This window comes from Polyodon spathula, unplaced genomic scaffold (genome assembly GCF_017654505.1).
Source record: "Polyodon spathula isolate WHYD16114869_AA unplaced genomic scaffold, ASM1765450v1 scaffolds_3817, whole genome shotgun sequence".
In the NCBI taxonomy this organism is placed as follows: Eukaryota; Metazoa; Chordata; class Actinopteri; order Acipenseriformes; family Polyodontidae; genus Polyodon; species Polyodon spathula.
This window is the reverse complement of record NW_024475275.1, coordinates 1-16,857: the sequence shown is the minus strand read 5'-3', so window position 1 is coordinate 16,857 and position 16,857 is coordinate 1. Positions and strand designations below refer to the sequence as shown.

Here is a 16,857-nt window from a genome sequence, read left to right as displayed (position 1 = left end):
GCCCAGAAAGTCTGGAAGGAGGCAAGGGGGCTGATCGGGAGTTTCATGGACTATGACCAATTGGAGAGCAAACACGTCTTGTACGGTATAACCCCGAGCAAAACAAATAAGAAGGATGGGGTGTGTTTATGGATTGTCATAAATTGTGTCAATCATGCTCTGTGGGCTACAAGAAACGTGTTGGTCTTCAAGAAGAAATACATGGATGGAAAGGAGTGCATGAAATTGGCCTGCCGCAGCCTCAGCGAGTACCAGCTTCGGGACGGGATACTGGAAGGGCATGACAGCGCGAGGAAGAAGTGGCGTGGCAGCTGGTGTGCCCTTGCGGGCCGGTCTGGAGTTGGTTAGGGGGCTCACAATAGGGGGTGAAGCAGATTATTTATGACACATACTCTGGTTTTCACAATTGAGTGAGTGAGGTTTTAAACAGTTTTACGGTACCTGCCTGTATTAATGTGCTTTAATTTTTACAATCAATAGACTATGAGTTTACCTGTGCAATGGATGTATCATGAAATGTAGATGTTTTACCAGGGTTTTAAACTGTTAGAAAATAGGATATCTTGCTGTCATGTTTCTAGTTGCATGTATAATGGGATGCAACCATAGTTTTAGAGTGCTGTAAAGTATAATGTTTGAAAATGACTGATTTTTTAAATGTTATAACTGTGAACAACACTGTATTGTAGTGAGAAGATTAAATAAATTTATTTTTCCAAAAAAAAAAAAAAAAATCTGTTCTTATCAGTTTAATATCTGATACGTCCCCCATAGGGGGACCGTCTATATTAAATGGATTTTTGGAAGCGGGAGATGGAAGCGGGGCTTGCTCCGTCCACTCCACGCATCGACCCGGTATTGCAGTACCTCCGGGAACGGTGCCCATTTCTCAGAAAGGTCAAAAGAGAGAGAGAGCGAGAGAGAGCGAGAGAGGAGAGAGAGAGAGAGAGAGAGAGAGAGAGAGCCCCACCCTCCCTCCCTCCCCACCTCCCCTTTCCTGGGACGCGCCGTTTTCCCGCTCTTTTCGTTCTTTTTTTTTTTTTTTTTTTTTTTTTTTTTTTTTTTTTTTCATATTTCATATTCAGGCAGGCCTAACACACGCAGCAGGCCAGTGTAGCAGCAGCAGCAAAGCGCCCTTTCGCCGGGGCGGAACGGCAGATGCGTTTTGGGAGGAGTTCCCTGTTTTTGTTTTGCGTGCGTGGCCTCGCTGCCGCTTGGCAGAGGGGAGGGCCTTTGGGCCGGCCGGAAGGGCTCGGCCACCAGCAAAGGCACGCTCCGGCTTCTCTACAGCTCGAATGAACCTTTCGCCTTTTACTAAAGATTTCCGTGGAGAGGAGCATTTACGAGTTCGATCCAATTTTTGGACAGCCCTTCCCCTCAGGGAGGGGCTCCACCTGGAGTTTAAAAGCAGAACGAGCACAGAAAGGGCGGTCGCCCCCGTTGGAGCCCGGCACCTTTCCTTCCTTCCTTCCTTCCTTCCTTCCTTCCTTCCTTCCTTCCTCCCTCCGCCCGCCCGAGAATCAAGTACCACGACTGCTGCGGCGGGCGGCCGCGCCCGGGGCGTTTGGCCAAAACCATTGTGGGCATCGCTTCTCGGCCTTTTGGCTAAGATCAAGTGTAGTATCTGTTCTTATCAGTTTAATATCTGATACGTCCCCCATAGGGGGACCGTCTATATTAAATGGATTTTTGGAAGCGGGAGATGGAAGCGGGGCTTGCTCCGTCCACTCCACGCATCGACCCGGTATTGCAGTACCTCCGGGAACGGTGCCCAGTTCTCAGAAAGGACAAAAGAGAGAGAGAGAGAGAGAGAGAGAGAGAGAGAGAGCGAGAGAGAGAGAGAGAGAGAGAGAGAGAGCGAGAGAGCGAGCGACTGCGAGCCGCGGGGAGAGAGGTGAGAGGGGGAGGGGACACCGCGAGAAAGAGGAGGAGAGGACCCCTCCCCCACGGCACACCCTTTCTGGGGACGCGCCGTTTTCACCGCTAGCTCTTTTTTTTTTTTTTTTTTTTTTTTTTTTTTTTTTTTTTTTTTTTTTTCATATTCAGGCAGGCCTAACACACGCAGCAGGCCAGTGTAGCAGCAGCAGCAAAGCGCCCTTTCGCCGGGGCGGAACGGCAGATGCGTTTTGGGAGGAGTTCCCTGTTTTTGTTTTGCGTGCGTGGCCTCGCTGCCGCTTGGCAGAGGGGAGGGCCTTTGGGCCTTTGGGCCGGCCGGAAGGGCTCGGCCACCAGCAAAGGCACGCTCCGGCTTCTCTACAGCTCGAATGAACCTTTCGCCTTTTACTAAAGATTTCCGTGGAGAGGAGCATTTACGAGTTCGATCCAATTTTTGGACAGCCCTTCCCCTCAGGGAGGGGCTCCACCTGGAGTTTAAAAGCAGAACGAGCACAGAAAGGGCGGTCGCCCCCGTTGGAGCCCGGCACCTTTCCTTCCTTCCTTCCTTCCTTCCTTCCTCCTTCCTTCCTCCTTCCTCCGCCCGCCCGAGAAGCAAGTACCACGACTGCTGCGGCGGGCGGCCGCGCCCGGGGCGTTTGGCCAAAACCATTGTGGGCATCGCTTCTCGGCCTCTTGGCTCAGATCAAGTGTAGTATCTGTTCTTATCAGTTTAATATCTGATACGTCCCCCATAGGGGGACCGTCTATATTAAATGGATTTTTGGAAGCGGGAGATGGAAGCGGGGCTTGCTCCGTCCACTCCACGCATCGACCCGGTATTGCAGTACCTCCGGGAACGGTGCACAGTTCTCAGAAAGGACAAAAGAGAGAGAGAGAGAGCGTCCACCCAGAGTCTTTTCGCGAGACCTACGGGAGGGTTTTAGAGAGAGAGAGTAGAGGAGCGAGCGAGCCCACCCGCGACGCGAGCGAGAGTAGACTAGAGAGAGAGGAGAGGAGAGAAGAGGAGAGCGATGCGAGGATCGCGGACCCTGCGGCGAGTTTTAAGAGGAGAGGGGGAGAACAAGCCTCCCCCCCTCCCAAAGCAGACAGCCCTTTCTGGGCCCTCGGCAGCCCGTTTTCCCGCTCTTTTTCCCTTTTTTTTTTTTTTTTTTTTTTTTTTTTTTCATTTTCATATTCAGGCAGGCCTAACACACGCAGCAGGCCACAGTGTAGCAGCAGCAGCAAAGCGCCCTTTCGCCGGGGCGGAACGGCAGATGCGTTTTGGGAAGAGTTCCCTTTTTTTGTTTTGCGTGGCCTTGCTGCCGCTTGGTAGAGGGGAGTGCCTTTGGGCCGGCCGGAAGGGCTCGGCCACCAGCAAAGGCACGCTCCGGCTTCTCTACAGCTCGAATGAACCTTTCGCCTTTTACTAAAGATTTCCGTGGAGAGGAGCATTTACGAGTTCGATCCAATTTTTGGACAGCCCTTCCCCTCAGGGAGGGGCTCCACCTGGAGTTTAAAAGCAGAACGAGCACAGAAAGGGCGGTCGCCCCCGTTGGAGCCCGGCACCTTTCCTTCCTTCCTTCCTTCCTTCCTTCCTTCCTTCCTCCCTCCGCCCGCCCGCCCGAGAAGCAAGTACCACGACTGCTGCGGCGGGCGGCCGCGCCCGGGGCGTTTGGCCAAAACCATTGTGGGCATCGCTTCTCGGCCTCTTGGCTCAGATCAAGTGTAGTATCTGTTCTTATCAGTTTAATATCTGATACGTCCCCCATAGGGGGACCGTCTATATTAAATGGATTTTTGGAAGCGGGAGATGGAAGCGGGGCTTGCTCCGTCCACTCCACGCATCGACCCGGTATTGCAGTACCTCCGGGAACGGTGCACATTTCTCAGAAAGGTCAAAAGAGAGAGAGAGAGAGAAAGAGAGAGAGCGAGAGAGAGAGAGAGAGAGAGAGAGAGAGAGAGAGAGAGAGAGAGAGAGCAGAGGCGCGGGGAAAGGGTGATGTATGGCCCTGCTCGATTGCGCGAGCGGTGGATGGAGGGGTTGGCTGAGGAGATAAGAGAGAGAGAGAGGAGAGAGAGAGAGAGAGAGAGAGAGAGAGAGAGCGAGAGAGAGAGAGCCCCACCCTCCCCCCCTCCCCACCTCCCCTTTCCTGGGACGCGCCGTTTTCCCGCTCTTTTCGTTTTTTTTTTTTTTTTTTTTTTTTTTTTTTTTTTTTTTTTTTCATATTTCATATTCAGGCAGGCCTAACACACGCAGCAGGCCAGTGTAGCAGCAGCAGCAAAGCGCCCTTTCGCCGGGGCGGAACGGCAGATGCGTTTTGGGAGGAGTTCCCTGTTTTTGTTTTGCGTGCGTGGCCTCGCTGCCGCTTGGCAGAGGGGAGTGCCTTTGGGCCGGCCGGCCGGAAGGGCTCGGCCACCAGCAAAGGCACGCTCTGGCTTCTCTACAGCTCGAATAAACCTTTCGCCTTTTACTAAAGATTTCCGTGGAGAGGAGCATTTACGAGTTCGATCCAATTTTTGGACAGCCCTTCCCCTCAGGGAGGGGCTCCACCTGGAGTTTAAAAGCAGAACGAGCACAGAAAGGGCGGTCGCCCCCGTTGGAGCCCGGCACCTTTCCTTCCTTCCTTCCTTCCTTCCTTCCTTCCTTCCTTCCCCTCCGCCCGCCCGAGAAGCAAGTACCACGACTGCTGCGGCGGGCGGCCGCGCCCGGGGCGTTTGGCCAAAACCATTGTGGGCATCGCTTCTCGGCCTCTTGGCTCGGATTAAGTATGTGGCATGACCGCAGCTTTTTCTAAATAGAGAGAAAAGAGAAGGTGATGGCGACCGGAGACTACATGTCGGCCCCCTCGGCGCGACTTCTGAATACAATACGTTTCATTGGAAGAGAAAAGGATGGAGTTCAGTTCACCATGACAAGAAGGAGCTTTGCCAAGGACATCATTTTTGAATTCCTGGGAGTTACAGCGGCGCAGATCTATTGCTACCGGGACTTTCCACTAAGGAGTACCTATGAAGTGACTTTCGCGGGGGACTACTTATGCGAGGAAGCATGGACCAAGTGCCTGGAATCAAAGGACATCTCTCCGATTTCAAACTTCAGAGTGGAGCCACTGTTTGCAAGCCGGGTGAGAACCGTGACAGTGTGCATGCAGAACCCTTATACTAAAGAGCAGGACATTCGGCGATTTCTGACTAAATACTGCGATGTTTTAGGTGCTGGAGTAAGAGAGATGGACTATGATGGTATGTGGAACGGGAATAGAAAATACACTGTCCGTTTTAAGAGGAAAATAGGAGGGTTTGAATGTCCCCCAGCATCCTTTTATATCGGTGGTGTTAAGGGATATCTGTATTATTATGGACAACCCAAAACCTGTCGAAAATGCGGAGAGCAGGGACATATTGCAGTAATGTGCCCTAATATCTTCTGCAGAAATTGTCTAGAGACGGGACATGAGGCAAAGGAATGTAAAAAACCCAGATCCTGCAACCTGTGTGATTCCACTGAGCACATGTTCAAGGACTGCCCTTACCGACACAAGACTTACGCTGAGTCATTTCGTGACGTTGAGGAGGTTCTAGAAGAAATTGCACCTACCTGTGCTGATGGGGGCGCTGTTTCTGAAGGCGCTGTGCAGGAGAATCTTCCAGTGACTACAACGGCGGCTGCGATGGAGGAGCCTCTGGCTGTTGGGTTGGAGCCTCCCGCTGTTGAGGACCCTGTGGCAGGAGTGTCTGGAAAAGAAAAAAGGGAAAAAAAGAAGTCAGTTACTAGTGTTGAGAACTTACCTGAAGCTATGGCGACCGACGAATCATCTCAAGGTACGGTGATTTCAGATACACCTGTTGGGGGCACAAAACAATGGGGAGACACAGAAGAAAGTGACGAGATGGGTTGGGAATTGGTGGGAGGAAAAAGAACGACAAAGAGGAAATTAAACCAGGAGGGTTTGGAAGGTGACAACAAAGTCTGCGTAATTGAGACATCCAACAGCTACGAGTGTTTGGAAAATGAGGAGGTGGGAGAGGAAGAAGTCTCAAGTGTCGAGCCGTCTTCCATAGAGAGCTCCCCGTTGGTGCCATCAGAAGTGGATAGTGAGGAGAACAGCGTGGATTCCCAGCTCAATTACTTGAGTGACTCAATGGTGGACAACATGAAGAAAACGACAATGTTCCAGAAGGGTGGTAAAGAAGATGGAACATAAAAAAAAAATGTATTTCAACGTGTTTTCAGTCAACACTAGGGGCATGAGAGATGTTGGTAAGAGGGCTTCCTTGTTCTTTTCTCTCAGGTCTTTGGACTTTCAAGTCTGTTTTTTGCAGGAATGCCACCTGAAGAATTCAGAGGACATTGAACGCTTTAGTAAGGACTGGAAGGATGGTGCTTCAGTATGGAGCATTGGTAATGTACATTCAGATGGGGTGGGAATATTATTTAAAAATACCAGGTTTGTCATTGAGGAAACAAGAGTGATCATACCAGGCAGATTAATGTATACAGATGGCAGGCTCAATGATAGAAAGCTTAGCCTGGTGAATATGTACGCACCTACATTAAAAGGGACAAGGCTGGACACATTTAAGCACTTACCTAATATTCTATGTACCAATCGCACAGTTGTAATGGGTGGGGATTTTAACACATGTTTTGAGGGTGACTATGACTTTTCTGCACAGTATTTAATAAAGGTATTGGGGGATTATGATTTGGTGGATGTGTATAGGAGACACAATAAAAAAGGTGTAGGGCATACATGGAGAAACTCAAGAGGAGCGAGTAAAAGGTTAGATTACTTCTTTATATCTAAAAATATTAAGATCTTGGATTTCTTCATGTATCCCAACTGGTTTTCAGACCATGATACAATTGGGGCTTCTATTGAAATTAAGGGGGAGGACATAGGTAGGGGGTATTGGAAATTGAATATGAAAGGGTTAGAGTGTGATGAATTCAGGCACGAATTTAAGATCTTTTATAATACATGGAAAGATATGAAGTGGGCTTTCGGAACCATTGTTGATTGGTGGGAGATGGTAAAAGTTAAAATAAGATAGTTTTGCCAAATATACAGTAAAAGGAAAAAGAAAGAGGAGAGACATTTTGAGAGAAAATTACAAAAAGAATTAGAGATCATGCATTCTAAAATAAACGAGGGGAAAGAGGTTAGTTTAGAAGCATATAACAACATTAAAAAGGAAATACAAAATAACATCGAAAAAAAGGTTAAGGAATTTACATTTTTGGCTAAAGTAACAGAAAAAGAACAAGACGAAAAATGCTCTAAATTTTTTTTTCAAAGTATTAAAGGAAAACAAAGGAAATGTGTAATTTCTGAATTAGAAACAGGGACAGGGAAAATCAATAAAAGAGAGGACATCTTAAAGCATGCTCAGGAGTTTTATCAGGAACTTTTTAACAAAAGGGAAATAGATCACACAAAAGCAGAGGAATTGTTGAACAATATAGACCAGAAGTTAAATAACGATGAGAAAACACTTCTGGAGCAAGAGATAACCAAATGTGAGATAGAGACGGCATTGAAGTCTTTGAAAGCTGATAAAACTCCTGGGTGTGACGGGTTACCAAAGGAATTTTATGTTTGTTTTTGGGATATTTTAGGAGACGATTTAACTGAGGTGTACAGAGAGATTTTGGTGGATGGAGAGATGCCAGAAACCATGAAGACAGGGATAATAAGTCTGATATATAAAAAGGGAGATAAGAACCTGCTAAAAAACTGGAGGCCTATTACCCTGTTAAATGTAGATTATAAAATCTTGGGTAAAGTAATGACCAATAGACTAAAAGCAGTGATGCCCAGTCTAGTTAATGAGGACCAGACTTGTGGGGTTAAGAATAGGTCCACAACTTACAATTTACAATTAACTAGGGATGTCATCAGCTGGGTAAAAGAAAGAGACTTACCTCTGTGTCTGTTGAGTGTTGACCAGGAGAAGGCTTTTGATAGGGTCAGCCACGAATTTCTGTTTTCCGTTCTAGAAAGAATGAATTGTGGAACCTTTGTAAAGTGGATTAGAACGATGTACAACAAAGCAACTAGCAAGGTGCAAATTAATGGGTTTCTCAGTGAACAGGTAAGGCAGGAAGGGGGGGTGAGGCAAGGGTGTCCGATGTCACCATTATTGTATGTGTTGTGTATTGAGCCTTTGGCAAACTTAATAAGAAAAGATAAAGATATAGATGGGGTTCATATCCCAGGGAGTAAGGGGAAAAGGGTCAAGATTGCACAATACGCAGACGACACAACTTTGTTTTTATGTTCAGATTGGGCCATAGATAGAGCAATCTTGTTATTAAAAACATACGGAGAAGCTGTTGGGTCAAAAGTAAATTTGGAGAAATCGTGCATGATGTTCTGTGGTAAGTGGGAAGGGAGGACGGACAGCAGGGGAGGTATAACTGTGTGCAGGGAAGGGTTAAAAATCTTGGGGGTGCACTTTTTTCAGAAGGATGGGATAAAGAAAAATTGGGAAGAGAAAATTGAGAAAGTTAAAGTAAAATTAAATATGTGGAAATGTAGAAGACTGACCATCAGTGGGAGAATTCTAGTAATAAAAACAGACATAGTACCAGCACTAGTTTATTTGGCACGGGTGTTTCCTATTAACGCAAAAAATAAAATAATACTAACTAGGTTAATGTTTTCTTTTGTATGGGGCAATAAATACGAAAGTGTGAATAGGGAATTGATGTATGGGAAGGTGGCAAAGGGAGGAAGAGACATTCCGTGTTTATCTGTAAAATTGGATTGTTTTTTTTTAAATCAAATATGCAAAACACTGCTGAAGGGAACAGAGCACAAGTCTTTTTATTTTACTCGGTTATGGTTTGGAGCAGTTTTAAGAGGGATAATACCCTGGGACAACACGGTCCCAAACGCTGAGACAAGGCCAGAACACTACATGTACGCATCAGTCTTTTTAAAAATGCAAATAAAAGAAATAGAAAGGGATGTTTTGTTAAACCATAAAAAAATGTATGAAAAGATAAGAGAGAGATGGGAAGGAAGATATGAACACAATCTTAAATTAGTAAATTGGGAAGGCATACAGCCAAAATGGTTAGGAAATGAGTGCAAAGATTTGGGGTGGCTGTGTGCTCTAGATAGATTGCCAGTAAAGGAAAGACTGTATAGGCATCAATGTGCGGTAAACGCAGAGTGTCCAAGGTGCAAAAAGGAGGAAACAGTCTTACATGTGTTCTGGGACTGCACTTTTGCAAAGGTATTTTGGGGAAAATGTAGCAATCTTATTAGTTTGTTTTGTGATATAATTTTGAATGGGAAGGTTATCTTGTATGGGGAGGAGGTGATAAAGCTGCCAAAAGAGAAATTTAGAGCAGTATGGCTTATTATTAGTTTGGGGAAGGTGGTATTATGGGAGAAAAGAAATTTGTGTATTAAAAAGAAAAAAGATAAAACAGAACCGACAGAAGCCTATTTTTTGTTTCTTTGGAAGATAAAAGATGTAATTAAAATGGACAAACACATGTATGGGGATGATTTTTGTGAAAATATTTGGGGAAGGGTAAGGTCTGTTTTGAATTGTTAATTACGTGATTGTGTTTATTGTTTGAGTATTTATTGTTTGAGTATTTTCTAATATTTTCTAATAAAAAAAAAAAAAAAAAAAAAATGTTCTTATCAGTTTAATATCTGATACGTCCCCCATAGGGGGACCGTCTATATTAAATGGATTTTTGGAAGCGGGAGATGGAAGCGGGGCTTGCTCCGTCCACTCCACGCATCGACCCGGTATTGCAGTACCTCCGGGAACGGTGCACAGTTCTCAGAAAGGTCAAAAGAGAGAGAGAGAGAGAGAGAGAGGGTGCCATGAGAAGAGAGAGGAATGGAGGAGAGATTGAGGAGGTGGAGGGTTGATCGAGGGGAGTAGAGAGAGAAGCGATTCGGGGTGAGCGGACTGCGAAGTGAGCGAGAGAGAGAGCACACGAGCCCCACCTCGTGCCTACAATTTCCTGGGGGGGCAGTTTTCCCGGCTCTTTCGTTCGTTCCGTTTTTGTTTTTTTTTTTTTTTTTTGTTTTTTCCTTTTTTTTGTTTTTTTTCATATTTAATATTCAGGCAGGCCTAACGCACGCAGCAGGCCAGTGTAGCAGCAGCAGCAAAGCGCCGTTTCGCCGGGGCGGAACGGCAGATGCGTTTTGGGAGGAGTTCCCTGTTTTTGTTTTGCGTGCGTGGCCTCGCTGCCGCTTGGCAGAGGGGAGGGGCTTTGCCTTTGGGCCGGCCGGAAGGGCTCGGCCACCAGCAAAGGCACGCTCCGGCTTCTCTACAGCTCGAATGAACCTTTCGCCTTTTACTAAAGATTTCCGTGGAGAGGAGCATTTACGAGTTCGATCCAATTTTTGGACAGCCCTTCCCCTCAGGGAGGGGATCCACCTGGAGTTTAAAAGCAGAACGCGCACAGAAAGGGCGGTCGCCCCCGTTGCAGCCCGGCACCTTTCCTTCCCTCCTTCCTTCCTTCCTTCCTTCCTCCCACCTTCCGCCCGCCCGAGAAGCCTGCGGGCTCTTCGGTCATGGTGGACGACGACGCACGGACTGCGGGGCGGGCGGCCGCGCCCGGGGAGTTTGGCCAAAAACATTGTGGGCATCGCTTCTCGGCCTCTTGGCTCTGATCCAGTGTGTGGCTTGACCGCAGCTCGATTTGGAAGCGATCGGTAAGGTATCGGTAAGGTAAACGGGAGCAACGTTGGTTGCTGGTAGCTGTGGTCTGGGTAGGAGAGGACTAGGGCAGGCGGCAGTCCAGGAGCCAGGTTGTTGAGCAGGTAAGGGGGACCCTTTGAGGGCACCTTATCTGCTGTTTTTCGTTTTCTTTTTCATAGGTTGATACCTTGCTTTTTTTGGCCTTGGCTAAATTTAAAACTTAAACCCTTTTTTGTGGGAGAAGGTGTTTATATAGTTAAAATGGCGGCCTCGAGGTTTGCGGCACGTCGTTTTAATTGTATAAGGATTTCCTTGAAGGAGCAGGAGAGAGGAGAGGGGCAGGAGGTTGAATTTAATAGGCTTGAGTTCTCTAGGTCTGTGTTACAGAATAAATTGGGATTCAAGCCAGATCAACTCAATTGTATTATTACTGTGGGGAAGGGAAACACTTGGGATGTGAGTTTTAGGGAGGTGAGTGATTTGCAGAAATGTCACCGGTTGTTTATTTTAGGGAAAGATGACCATCAGTTGAGTAGGTTTCATGTGACTACCTTGACTGATGTTGCTAGGAGGGTGGTGATTGTGAGGATGGGTTCGGAGACTGTGCAGGGAGAGGATGTGTGTATGTGGTTGAGGAAGTATTGTTTGGTGCATGGGGGTGCAGAGAAAGTGAGGGATAGTGATGGGGTATGGAATGGTGCATGGAGAGTGCGTGTAAGTCTGTTGCCAGATCCGAATGGGTATGAGGGGTATAGAGTCATTCCCTCTGAAATAGTACTGGGGATGGATAGGGGATATGTACATTATTTTGGGCAACCCAAATTGTGTCGAAAGTGTGGGGCAATGGGTCACTTGGCGGCGGGGTGCACAAAAATTATGTGTTATGTTTGTAAAGGTGAGGGGCATGTGGCGAGCGAGTGTCAGGAGAAAAGGAAGTGTAGCTTATGTGACAGTACTGAGCACCTTTTTATGCACTGTCCGGCCTCCTTTGCTAACAAAGCAAAGAGAAATGAAGAGAGGGAGAGAGAGCAGAGGGAGAGGGAGAGGGAGCAGAGGGAGGAGAAGGAGAGGGAAGACAGGGAACAGCAGGAAGGGAGAGGAAAGAGGAAGGAGAGTACTGAGGGGGAAGGGAAGGGAGGTGAGCAGCAGGGGAGAGGGGAGAGTGAGAGTAGAGAGGATGAGGGGAAAGGGCAGGCATCTGGGGCGGGAGAGCAGAGAGGAAGTGAGGGGGAGGAGGAGATGGATCAGGGGGACGGACAGAAGGAGCAGCAGGGGGTTTCCTTGGCAGTAGATCTGCAGGTTACATCTTCAGAAGAGGACAGTGAGGGGCTCGGAGAGGGGTCGAATAAGAGTAAGGGGGAGGTAGGTCCCTCAGGTACCCAGGACGAGACCCCTATCCCATGTGGCCAGATGCATCCAAGGGGATATGTGGTGAGTGATGTAGAGAGTGGATCGGAGGGGGAGTCTAGTGAAGAGGAGATAGAGGTGGAGGAGGAGGAGGAAGAGGTGGGAGGAGAGCTTGATGAGGAACAAATGGAGCAGGAGAGAGCTTCATGGAAAAGGAAATTGGAGAAAAGGGAAGAGGTGAGATGTTGTATGAAAGTGGGGAAAAGAGGGAAAAAGGGAATAAAAGAGGACAGTAAGCATGCTAGGCCGGGAGCTCCGGTGTCTCCTGGTTCTGACTCCTCGGTACTGAGTGACAGGTCTTATGGTGGGAGGGGTATTGACCCTGGGGACACCTCTTTTTTAGACGATGATAACGTACAGCAGTTCTCAGATAGCGTGGGGATGGAGCCAAGTAAAATGTAATGGTTATGTCGTCACACCTTTTGTTGTTCCACATGGCGCTCATAATAGCTACAGTGAATGTGAGGAGTGTGGTGAGCAAGGTCAGGTGCAAAGCTGTTTTAGAGTGGCTAGCAGATATTGATGCAGATGTGTTCTTTTTGCAAGAGTGTGGGATTGGGTTTAGAAAAGAATATAGAGAGTTGGAAAGCATGTGGCTGAAAGGTGAATCAGTGTGGTCGGGGACAGATGAAAATAAGAATGCGGGGGTGGCAATACTGTTTAAAAATAATAAGTGTGTAATTAAAGAGAGAAGTGTGTTGCAGGATGGGAGGGTTGTGATGGTGAGAGTGGTTTGTAATAAACAAGAGATTAAACTGGTGAATGTGTATGCGCCTGTGGAGAAACACCAGAGGGTTGAACTGTTGGGACTGGTGAGGATGGAGCTTAGTTCATCCATACCGGTAGTGATGGGGGGTGACTGGAATTGTGTGAGGAGTGGGAGTGACAGGAAGGCTGGGAAGGAAGAGTTTAAATTAGATAAAACATCGGTGTTATTGAACAAAATTATTAAAGATTTTAAGTTGACAGACTGCTATAAGAGGATCCATTCTGAAGAGGGCTTTACCTGGAGCAACCCTCAGGGGACTAGGAAATCCAGGATCGATATGGTCTTTGTTTCCGAGGGGGTGGAGGTGAAAGGTTGTAAACTGGAGCCTGTGTTCTTCTCCGATCATGTGATGGTGAAGTCAACATTGGATCTGGGAGGGGTGAGTGAAAAGGGGAAGGGAGTATGGAAATTAAATGTAAAATTATTAGAGGATAGTAAAATAAGAGAGAAATATGTAGAGAAGTATAAAGGGTGGAGGTCTCTACAGGTTTTCTTTGAAAGGAAGAGTGAGTGGTGGGATTTTGTTAAAAGGAAAACCAAATTGTTTTTTATAAATGAAGGCAGGGATAAGGTGCGTAAAGCAAGAGAGAAATGCAAATGGCTGGAAAGGAAGCTTCAGAGATTGTTTTTGCAGGAGAGGGCGGGTTTTGAAGTCTCTGAAGAGATAAAGGGGGTGAAAGAGAGAATAAAACATTTAAGGTATAAAAAAAGTGAGTCAGTGATACTGCAAAGCAAGATAGAAAGGATTGAGAAAGAAGAGACCTGTTCAAGGTTCTTTTTTAAGAAAGTATTTGACAGGAAGCAGGTGATGGAGGGGTTAAAAGGGGTCGATGGTGGGGTGAGGAAGGGAAATAAAGACATGTGTGAAGTGGCGGAAATTTTTTATGAGAATTTGTACAATGAAAAGAGTGTGGTAGAGAGCAATTATAAAGAAATGATTGAAGGTATTAATGCAGGGTTAAATAATGAACAGAAGGAGATGTTGGTAAAGGGCTTTTCTCTAAAAGAGCTGGATAAAGCTTTGAAAATGAGCAAAATGGGGAAAACGCCTGGGGAGGATGGCTTACCTGCTGAATACTACAAGTGCTTTTGGAGTATTTTAAAATATGATTTGTTGAGTGTTTTTATAGAGATTTCTAATGCTGGGGAAATGGCTGCTTCCTTCAAGAGGAGCATCATCACTCTGCTCTATAAGAAGGGAGATCCAGAAGATTTGAAGAACTGGCGTCCAATCAGTCTCCTTAACACAGACTATAAGTTGCTGGCGAAGATCCTGACTGGGAGGATGGGGCAGGTGATTGATACAGTCATCCATCAGGACCAGGTATGTGCAGTCCCGGGTAGGAGGATAATGGACAGCCTGATACTCGTGAGAGATACTATCTGTTATGCCAGGGAGAGGGAGCTCCCGTTTAGTGTCCTGAATTTGGACTTAGAGAAGGCATATGATAGGATAGCGCACAAGTACATGTTTGGTGTACTGTTGAAAATGGGGTTTCCAATCGGGTTCGTTAATTGGATTCAGATCTTGTATAAAGACATTCAAAGTGTTGTTTTGGTAAATGGGAGCTCGTCTGAACCAGTTAAAATCCGAAGTGGAGTGTGCCAAGGCTGTCCACTGTCTCCTTTGCTGTTTATATGTAGCATTGAGCCTTTAGCCATTGCTATTAGGGCTAATAAACAGACCTGTGGACTGTTTGTACCTGGGAGTGGAGGTGAACAAGTAAAATGCATTTTGTATATGGATGATGTGTCAATCATCTGCAGAGACGAGTTCTCCATGGAGAGGACAATGAGTACAGTTGAGGGGTTCTGCAGGGCGTCAGGTTCTAAAGTCAACTTTAATAAGAGCGAGTGCATGATGTATGGGAAATGGGCCAGAGTACCCAGTATTGGGTTGTGTTTTAAGAATGATTTTATTAAAATTTTAGGGATTAAATTTTTTAAGAACGGGTCTGGGATGCAGAACTGGGTGGACGTTACAGCAAAGGTTGCACAAAAGTTGGGGCTGTGGAGCCTCAGGGAACTCACCTTTGAGGGAAAATGTTTAATTTTAAAATCTGTTATTTTACCTGTTTTGTTGTATTTGTCAGCAGTGTTCCCTCCAACTAGAAATGTCCTGTGTGCCCTGACACGAAGCGTGATGCGTTTCTTCTGGGGGAGGAAGAATGAAATGCTAAAAAGAGAGGTGGTACACAGGGCCGCAAAAAATGGAGGGAAGGGGGTTCCTGACCTCACGAAAACCCTGTTTTTGCATTTTGTCATTTGTCATGTAAGGTTATGTTTGTATGGGTCAACCAAAACAGCGCATTTTGTGAGATATTTTTTAGGACCGATCTTAAGAGGTTTTAAAATGTTTTACCCTGTTTTGTCAGTGCCGACGGCATGGGAAGCACCCTTTCACTATAATAAAATTAAACTGTTTCTAAAGAAAGAGGAGCTTTTTACACTGGATAATGAGGTGTGGCAGGACCCCCGGAAAGTGCGGAAATTTGTACTGGATAGAGAGAAGATGTGTAACGTTTCTTTTTTTAACCCACAGGTTGTGGAAGGAATTTGGTTGGCGGTAGCTCACCCGAGACTCATGAATCGGCACAAGGACTTGGCATGGCAGACAGTGCATGAGATCCTTCCAGTAAGGGCTGCTATGTTTCGGAGGAAGCTCGGGAAGACCCCTAGATGTCCTTTTAAGGACTGTGGGGAAGAAGAGTCGGCAGCGCACCTGTTCTGGGACTGTGGGCAAGCAAAAAAAGTCTGGCGGGAAGCCGAAGTTTTTCTGCGCTGTTTTTTAAATAAGAGAAGGCTCCTAAAGGCAATGGTTTTGTATGGGGTTAAGCCTGGGTTCATCCCAAAAGAGGAATGGCCATACCTATGGGTCATGCTAAACTGTTTTAAAGAGGCCATGTGGAAGGCGAGAAACCTCCTAGTGTTTAAAGGAAACCTTCTGACCTCTGGAGAGGTGAAGAACTTGGCTTGCCACAGGCTCGGAGAGTATCAGATACAGGATGCGCTGCGTGAGGGAGAAGACATCGCCCAGGAGAAATGGGGCCCTTGCTGGTGTTTGCCTGCCACCTGGACTCGTGCCGGTTCATGGTCCAAAGATAGGGGGTGAAGCGGGTTGTTTTTCTGTCACATTTGCTAACCGGTACAAATGGAAGCTGTGTTTTTTTTGCACATACATTTGGTTGGTTTTATGTATTGTTTTTAAAAGAATTGTTTTTTCTAAGACCCTGTTCTTTATTGTAAAGTTTTTATGACTTGGATTATGTGATTGTTTCTTTTGTATTGTTTTTAGTGTTTTGATTATGTATGATTATGTTTTCACTGTCCAAGGAAAATAAATAAAAACTTTAAAAACAAAAAAAATATGTTCTTATCAGTTTAATATCTGATACGTCCCCTATCAGGGGGACCATATATTAAATTGATTTTTGGAAGCGGGAGATGGAACAGGGGCTTGCTCCGTCCACTCCACGCATCGACCCGGTATTGCAGTACCTCCGGGAACGGTGCACATTTCTAAGAAAGGTCAAAAGAGAGAGAGAGAGAGAGAGAAAGAGAGAGAGATTGAGAGAGAGAGAGAGAGAGAGAGGAGAGGAGAGAGAGAGGAGACAGACCACGGAGAGGAGAGCGGACGCGCGAGCGATTGCCGCGCGAGAGAAGAGAGAGCACCCACCTCCACTCCCACCTCCTTTCCTGGGGGACGCAGCGTTTTCCCGCTTCTCTTTCGTCTTTTTTTTTTTTTTTTTTTTTTTTTCAATTATATTTCTAGGCAGGCAAATCACGCAGATGGCCAGTGTAGCCGCAGCACCAGCAAAGCGCCCTTTCGCCGGGGCGGAACGGCGGATGCGTTTTGGGAAGAGTTCCCTTTCTTTGTTTTGCGTGGCCTTGCTGCCGCTTGGCAGAGGGGAGGGCCTTTGGGCCGGCCGGAAGGGCTCGGCCACCAGCAAAGGCACGCTCCGGCTTCCCTACAGCTCGAATGAACCTTTCGCCTATTACTAAAGATTTCCGTGGAGAGGAGAATTTACGAGTTCGATCCAATTTTTGGACACCCCTTCCCCTCAGGGAGGGGCTCCACATGGAGTTTAAAAGCAGAACGAGCACAGAAAGGGCGGTAGCCCCCGTTG

The 16,857-nt window shown here is 46.7% G+C and overlaps 11 non-coding genes and 1 pseudogene across 11 annotated transcripts; all 12 read left to right on the top strand.

The window, feature by feature from the left end:
- Window positions 1-705: 705 nt before the first annotated feature.
- On the top strand, window positions 706-889 carry LOC121312301. Its single transcript, XR_005949751.1, has one exon. It is a non-coding gene; the product is annotated as a U2 spliceosomal RNA (small nuclear RNA).
- Window positions 890-1,270: 381 nt separating this feature from the next.
- On the top strand, window positions 1,271-1,388 carry LOC121312297. Its single transcript, XR_005949747.1, has one exon. It is a non-coding gene; the product is annotated as a U5 spliceosomal RNA (small nuclear RNA).
- Window positions 1,389-1,585: 197 nt separating this feature from the next.
- LOC121312291 lies at window positions 1,586-1,778 on the top strand. The gene has a single exon (XR_005949741.1). It is a non-coding gene; the product is annotated as a U2 spliceosomal RNA (small nuclear RNA).
- A 461-nt stretch (window positions 1,779-2,239) lies between these two features.
- LOC121312296 lies at window positions 2,240-2,357 on the top strand. The gene has a single exon (XR_005949746.1). It is a non-coding gene; the product is annotated as a U5 spliceosomal RNA (small nuclear RNA).
- A 195-nt stretch (window positions 2,358-2,552) lies between these two features.
- LOC121312300 lies at window positions 2,553-2,745 on the top strand. The gene has a single exon (XR_005949750.1). It is a non-coding gene; the product is annotated as a U2 spliceosomal RNA (small nuclear RNA).
- A 512-nt stretch (window positions 2,746-3,257) lies between these two features.
- Window positions 3,258-3,375, top strand: LOC121312295. Its single transcript, XR_005949745.1, has one exon. It is a non-coding gene; the product is annotated as a U5 spliceosomal RNA (small nuclear RNA).
- A 193-nt stretch (window positions 3,376-3,568) lies between these two features.
- LOC121312299 lies at window positions 3,569-3,761 on the top strand. The gene has a single exon (XR_005949749.1). It is a non-coding gene; the product is annotated as a U2 spliceosomal RNA (small nuclear RNA).
- Window positions 3,762-4,302: 541 nt separating this feature from the next.
- On the top strand, window positions 4,303-4,420 carry LOC121312293. Its single transcript, XR_005949743.1, has one exon. It is a non-coding gene; the product is annotated as a U5 spliceosomal RNA (small nuclear RNA).
- Window positions 4,421-9,497: 5,077 nt separating this feature from the next.
- On the top strand, window positions 9,498-9,684 carry LOC121312292. The gene has a single exon (XR_005949742.1). It is a non-coding gene; the product is annotated as a U2 spliceosomal RNA (small nuclear RNA).
- Window positions 9,685-10,166: 482 nt separating this feature from the next.
- On the top strand, window positions 10,167-10,284 carry LOC121312294. The gene has a single exon (XR_005949744.1). It is a non-coding gene; the product is annotated as a U5 spliceosomal RNA (small nuclear RNA).
- A 5,730-nt stretch (window positions 10,285-16,014) lies between these two features.
- On the top strand, window positions 16,015-16,250 carry LOC121312302 (annotated as a pseudogene).
- A 434-nt stretch (window positions 16,251-16,684) lies between these two features.
- Window positions 16,685-16,800, top strand: LOC121312298. Its single transcript, XR_005949748.1, has one exon. It is a non-coding gene; the product is annotated as a U5 spliceosomal RNA (small nuclear RNA).
- The last annotated feature ends 57 nt before the right edge of the window (window positions 16,801-16,857 follow it).